Source organism: Amblyomma americanum, chromosome 11, assembly GCF_052857255.1.
Source record: "Amblyomma americanum isolate KBUSLIRL-KWMA chromosome 11, ASM5285725v1, whole genome shotgun sequence".
In the NCBI taxonomy this organism is placed as follows: Eukaryota; Metazoa; Arthropoda; class Arachnida; order Ixodida; family Ixodidae; genus Amblyomma; species Amblyomma americanum.
This window is the reverse complement of record NC_135507.1, coordinates 103,003,211-103,010,042: the sequence shown is the minus strand read 5'-3', so window position 1 is coordinate 103,010,042 and position 6,832 is coordinate 103,003,211. Positions and strand designations below refer to the sequence as shown.

The 6,832-nt window shown below is 48.1% G+C and overlaps 1 long non-coding RNA gene across 1 annotated transcript; it reads right to left on the bottom strand.

Annotated features, from left to right (window-relative positions):
* Positions 1-421: 421 nt before the first annotated feature.
* On the bottom strand, positions 422-2,249 carry LOC144109468 (uncharacterized). The gene is made up of 3 exons (XR_013309604.1): positions 1,902-2,249; positions 1,046-1,139; positions 422-513 (listed from the first exon to the last, which is right to left on the bottom strand). It is a non-coding gene; the product is annotated as an uncharacterized LOC144109468 (long non-coding RNA).
* Positions 2,250-6,832: the final 4,583 nt, after the last annotated feature.

Below are 6,832 nucleotides of genomic sequence, written 5' to 3'. Positions count from 1 at the left end.
ATAAATCTGTGCTGACAGCAGCTTGCCCAGTGCATTGCAAGGATGCTATATCATACAAGGATTGGTGTCATCGTGCAATGTTACATTACTGACTGACAATTTGGTCTCTGTATCAGAAATACTGGTAAACCATCATTGTAGAGCTCAATGTTTTTAAAGGGATAAATGAACATATAGGTCCTTTTCGAGGACACTTATGCATACCAGGCAACAGGTGTGCAATGTCAAAGCACGTTTATGTTAACAGCAGCTGCGTCAAGAGCTACATCAGCGACTATATTTTGTACAAGTCTACAGTTCCGGTAATTATAAGCTGAGGCACTGCTGTGAAGTGCATGTAGAGTTTCATGCGTTTCTAAACCTAGCTGCAAGCCTATATTGAAAATATTTTTCTAAATAGGCAGCTAAGATATGCATCACTGAAAAAGAATAACTACCATGAACGGATCAGGAGGGATGACACAGCCGAAGGCAGGAAGCACGCATGGCCCAATAGATGCTGGCCGCTGGCAACTGCAAATAAATACATCAAGAGCAACAGCTGTCAGTGGCTGTAGCCATGTCATGAATGACAAGAGAGGAAATCATCTACTGCTTTAAAAACTAAACTTAGACGTAATGTAAGTAAATAAAAACCAATGAGCTAGCCCATGACAAAACAAATGAACAGATTTTATGTAATGCACCCATATACATTCTTTGAGAAGAGTCACAATGACTGTTATAACCACACTGAAAGATGAGCTGGCTGAAATACCGCACACCTATTTGAATATAGGATGTGCAGGTTTTCATTAATTCCTATCATGGTGCCTTGCACCAATGTCTAGGTATTAAATTGAAAGTTGCAACCAGTCTGCCTTGGTTAAATGAGAAGAGAGAATGGAAAAAAGCATGCCTTCACTAGCAGGAAGCTTGATACCTCACAGCACAGCTTGGCATCATAGAAAGATTGCTAGCGCATTTAACAAATCTGCATACAATTAAAAGCTGCACAAATTTGTCGACTGGCAATGCAAGTAAAGGCAAGAGGAACAAAAAATACCAAAGAACACTCGTGAGTGCGGCGAAGGGAGGTCTGTGGGTAGGATCCTGTGCCTGGGAAGAGTTCCGAGCTCGGAGAATCGCCGGCACCACAGCTGATGGCACGCAACCAAGAATAAATAACAAAGCGAAAATAAGTAACAAAAAAACCATCGACAATGGCGAACGACTTGAATGCGGGCCGCAAAAGCGAGGGATATAGCAAAAAGGTAGAAATCCTAAATAATTGTGCAGTTGCATCTCCGACAGCTCGCAGTGCTCAGAAGGAGAGGAAGCATCAAAGTTTACAGCTCAGGAGAAGCAAGATTGATCTAACTTTGACATAACACTGCCTCAAATCCTGTTCCACTGGGGAAGCACAGACAAGTTTACAAATGACAAGGCGATGAATATGAACTAGCCTTTCGCATGCGATCACTGTCTCAAAATTTAGTATGACGCATATTAAGGCACAAGCACTAATCCGATGAGTACTAACCCTGAGCAAAATAGTGCGGTGTCTGATCGCAGCTGGCCAAGCGCGAGCGCTCCGCCGCGCGGCACTTCTCGCTCATCGTCTTCTACGCAGTGCAAATCCATGCTTTTGCACCGAGTGTCGAAGCGCTAGCAAGCGAAAGCGTAACTCTGTTGTGATATCTGGTGCCATTTTTATTTACCACGGCACGCGAGTAATAAATGCACATACAGACAATGAGAACAACACTTGTCATGCAGGATATAGGCCCTGCTTTTTTGGCGCCGCATTGTAGCTGCGGCAACCGCAGGCGGACTGCCTCCACTCACATCCCTATATAGCTGCATACAAATAGCGCGTGTGAATACAGATCATAAGCAAAGAAACGCAGAGCGGGACTCACCGGCCATGCGATTCATCCAGGCTTAGTAAAACGGCGCAGGAGTCTTCGTTCCCCTAACAGATGAAAAGACGTCGCAGCACTCTTTCTTCATGGCTTACCCGTTGAAACTCGCCAATGTTGACAGGCCGAAATCCTGGTCGTTGGCTTCCAAAACACACTCCTGCTCACCTTCCTATTGAATGAGTTCTTCACACGTGTCCACCGTACAAGTATTCAAGCAATGCCTCAAAGAGGCAAATAATACAAAACACAACGTATCGGTTGCGCTGCAATGGCGCCGACGGCTGCGCTTTCGTGTCGGTGAAAATTTGCAACCGACAAAAAAATTAGTTTTTTAAACCATGAATACTTATATTATCTTCACAACAAAGACATTGCATTTATTTTAAATTATTTTTATATTATTTAGGAATACTAAAGCACTTTCAGTTACTTTTTCTGGTATGTGGTTTGTAGAAGCTGCGATCCTGTGATCCCCTGAAGTGACCCGGATGCCTAGCAGAGGACGGAGCAGACGACGGTGTTGACAGAATGCAATTTCGTTTTATGCCAGATAAAATCACTAAGTTGCGACAAAAACAGCGAATAAAAGCGCCGTATCTCAAGCTGGCGAATATCGTGGATAAGTTGAACGCAATTGGCACGATGGAGAGTAGCTGCTATGCATTAATTTGCGCGAGCGACACTGGCACGCTCACCGGAGATCATGAAACTTAACAGCTTATCGGTGACCAGTACAAGCGGAGTGCTTTGATATCAACTGCGTTACGAAACTACGTCGATACTTGCGTCTCACTTTAGCTAATATGCAACAGCGGCTAGCACTCGCCGCATCCTGATCGCGTGTAGTTTAACAAGCAAGAGCCCACTAGCGCATCGAAGCAGGCGTGTTTTCGAGTTCGTATCGTTACGATAAATACGAGTTGTTTCGGCACGTACTGGAATTGAAGTTCTCAGCCTGTGCGTCACGGACGGTGACGATGGCGTCGCGGACGATCTTAACTAAGACTCGCCGCAACGCAGCCGATAACCCAAGCATATGTGCGTTAAAGGTTGTTCACCAGTAGTGCAAACGTGGGCATCAAGTATCGCTCAGTCGCAGCGCCAGTCGCTCGCTTCTCGATTTTCCAGCCTTCCGAGTGAAGGTCGCAAGCTGTTGAGCCAATCAGTGAGCCAGCGGGAGTGAGCGAGGCGAGCTTTCGGGAACGACGCCGGCCGCGGGCGCGCCGGGCAATGAACTACGCGCTACCCCCTGGCTGCCCAAGTCGTCGCTAAGCCTAGCCGGTTTTGCATCGATGCAGCAGCTGAGTGCACTTCGAAACTGGCTAGCGCTGAGGTGCTGCTCTCGTCATCGTTTTACTGTGAACCTCGTCTCATAGTAACACAAAGATATGCTCGGTTTCCGCGACACCTTCAGGAGCGGAGCCAGCTGAGGCCAGGAAAGCCGCGATTGAGCAGCAGCAATTAAAGGCGCCGTGGGGAGACATTTGTTTGTATTCCTGTTATCGCTTCTACCAACGACTCGATATTGGCCAACGATACCCCATCCGACGGCTTAGTATGGACTTGAACAAACATTACTGTCGCATTTTTCTGACGCTGGCGGCCGGTATTCAGGCTGGCATGCCGCGGCCGGTATTCAGGCTGGCATGCCGCGCCCGTACGTTATCATGTCGCTCAACTGTATGGCCGTGGTGCACATCAAAACCTCCAGACATCCTCCTTTTCGCTCAGATTGTCATAGCACACAGTCACACTGGGACCAGAGTTGTTTAGAGGACCGAGCGCGGGTGCACAGGAGCTAGACTGTGTCAAAGCAGGTGAAACTCTTTAAAGCGCGCGGTTGATGTCAGTCCCAAGACTTTATTCTCATTTCGAAAACTCGCCGGCCGCCACATTTCACCTTCGGCTGCATACGCTGCTGTCTATATTTAGCGACATTTTCGTTTCACCGTCATGAAATGTTCAGTGAAGGCAATGAACGACATCGTAAAGTATTTTTTTTGCTTTGCTATTTTATGATAAGCACCACGTCACTGCCGCTAAAAAAAATTCTCCGCCAACACTGCATCAGCGTTGGACTTAAGAGCGTTAGCTACAAGAGCTTCAAGTGTTTAGATCGGGGTCCTAGATCGGGGTGCTCAGCAAACGTGGAGAAGACAAAATACAAACATCTGAGGGCATTTCGTTTCGGAAACATTCGTTCTAAGATACAAGCAGCGTCATCTACATCAAAGATTTTGCACTACTATTGCGATTTACAGCCACCTTCGCTAAATCCGGTATGTTTCCTCCTTATATATCACTTAACGAATTTTATAAACGTGTGCATTACAACAAGATGAATTGTTTGACCGCATCTGGAACCCTCTGCGACAAACGATTAGGCCTTATGGCTGTCTGGAAGTCCCCGGAATGCACAGTTTGGGGGCGAAAAGGTCGTCGGTGCGAATCCCACACATATTTTGGGCTTCATCTAAATATTTATTTTATCCTCAGGAACATGACAAGTCAAATGACACCACTTCGATCGTTATGCGTCAAACGGGCGGCCCCCAAATTTGATGCAAATGGGGGTCCCCGGGGTTCCACTGCGATAGCCGCTATACTGGCATATGTAAAACGGATCGAAGGTATCTGTGACAACTGAGGCTCTACGCGCCCGCTGTTGCTATGTGATATAGTGTGGTAACTGTCTTGACCAATTTGACCTTCCCTGCAGACAGACGTGTCCTTGACAAACGTAAGTAGTAAGAGCTGACGCTCTTAAAACTGAAACGCGCGGAAAAATGATATCGGGGTTGCCTTGAACCTTTATACAGAGAACTGCGTGCATGTACACACATGCTGCCTTTGTGTAGCCGGATGATTATGGCGAGTAATTTTCCCTGATTAACGACTAACGACATTCTTTTCCGCGACGCATAGAAGTATCCTTGGTTTTTTCTGCGCATGTAGTAGTAGCGGTACATTATGTTACATGGCTTGAACATGTCACAGAAGCCAAGAGGACACTGACTTTCAGTAGCGCCATTCGACTTGCGCACACCGATTGGTGTGCAGGCGCTGTCGTGGCTGCAGCTACATGCCGCCACCGCAAGCGCGTGCGGATACGCAGGCACCGCTGGCTTCGTCGCTTGTGTATACAGCTTTTTGGGCTTTCAAAGCCGCATTATACTCTTGAGCATGCACTACTTTCATCACATTGTCTTGTGGGAACAGAAGGGAATTAGGTGAGTGCTCGAGCGGTGCCTCTCCTCTAAGCCAATTCTCGTTCGGTGAGAGAGCCAGGTCGCGGGAAGCGAGTTGAAAACTCGATTCGCCAATGTGAATGAGCACTTCATTTCGCTCGGTGCCCGTCACCAACAGACCAGAGCACCTCGCATCCTCTTCGCGACTCGCCACAGTGAACGCGCTTTGAAGCATCTTTTGTCAATTTGATCCTATCGCTGTCACACGACCGCATGACAGTATTTCTAGAATTCTGCAGTAAAATAATTACCCTCACCAGGAATCTGTCGTATGACACATCCCACGATAGGTATCTATCGCGCGGCACAATCCACGACAGGTATCTGTCGCGCGACTCATCCCACGACAGGTATCTGTCGCGCGGCATATCCCACGACAAGCTCTTGTGTCGCGCGACAGGCCGCACGACAGGTACTTTTGTCGCGTGAAAAGAGGCGCGATAGAAGTCTGTCGCGCGACTGAACCCACGACAGGCAACTTTGCTGAGGCACGCAATCTCTGTCGCGCGGCACTAGTCCCTCTGTCGCGCGACAGTACCTGCGACAGAAACCTGTCGCGCGACAAATGCTGCGACAGGGACCTTCTTCGCACGACAAAATGCAGGAAAGATGTCTGTCGTGCGGCAGAACCCACTACAAACAACTTTGTCGCGCGAAAGAACCCACGACACGAAGCTTGTCGCACGACACATGGCACGACAAGACAGCTTGTCTTGCGACACAAAATTGTGTCGCGCGACAGATGCGCGACAAAAAATTCTGTCGTCCGTTTTGATCGGGATTCTGACGAGAATAAAGAGTTTTGCAGCCATCCAGCTAGAACACAGTTCCCGTGGCGCCATCTATCAGCTGGATTAGTAACCAGCTCTAATTTGTCCTTCGACGTGATGGACGGCGCAGATGGGGAAGGCGGCGCCCAGTCTCGGCGAATATCCCACTTTTCCATGGAGGAGAACAACTCCGGAGGGAGCGCTCGCCCATAACTGTGGAGGTTATTCAAAAAAAAGGAGAAAGGTGTCGATCTGTCTGGCGTAAACGCACCACATGATAGCCTGGGTAATTTTACTTCTGCGCGTGCTCATGCGCGGATAAGTGGGACAAATCGACTGGATATTGTCACGTAGTGGTGACGGCAGTCGAAGCAGCGATGAAGACGGACGAAAGGATCTTCTAAAAGAACTGTTTATTGGGCTGACTTGCACCCAAAATGGACTGAATCACTCGGCGGCGGCGAAGCGACAAGCGTGCTCGGCGGTCGTCGAACAGAATGCCCGCCGCTGTCGGCCGTGCTCAATTTAAAGCTGATAGCGAACATTCGAGATAAAGGGCGCAAAGTTACTAGAACATTCCGGAACAACGTAGAATCAGCTTTGCCTGGCTGCGATCAATCGAGATAAATCTAGTCGCGTCTTGCGTCGCAAACAAAGCGATAAGGTGGTGTCGCGGCAGATTTGAAAAACGAATAAACACTGCAAATATTCGCGGCATTACTCCCCTCTCAAAGAAGCATCGACCCGATGCATTAAGACAAATAATGCGACTAGTAAGGGGGAAAAAAAAACGGATCTTGCGAAAATAGAGCATGGAAATGCAGCGGCCTTTAGCGCGCATAATACGGCTTCAGACGGACTACATGGACAACTTCTGGTCGTACGCGGCGTCGCTGGGATGCAGTCATTG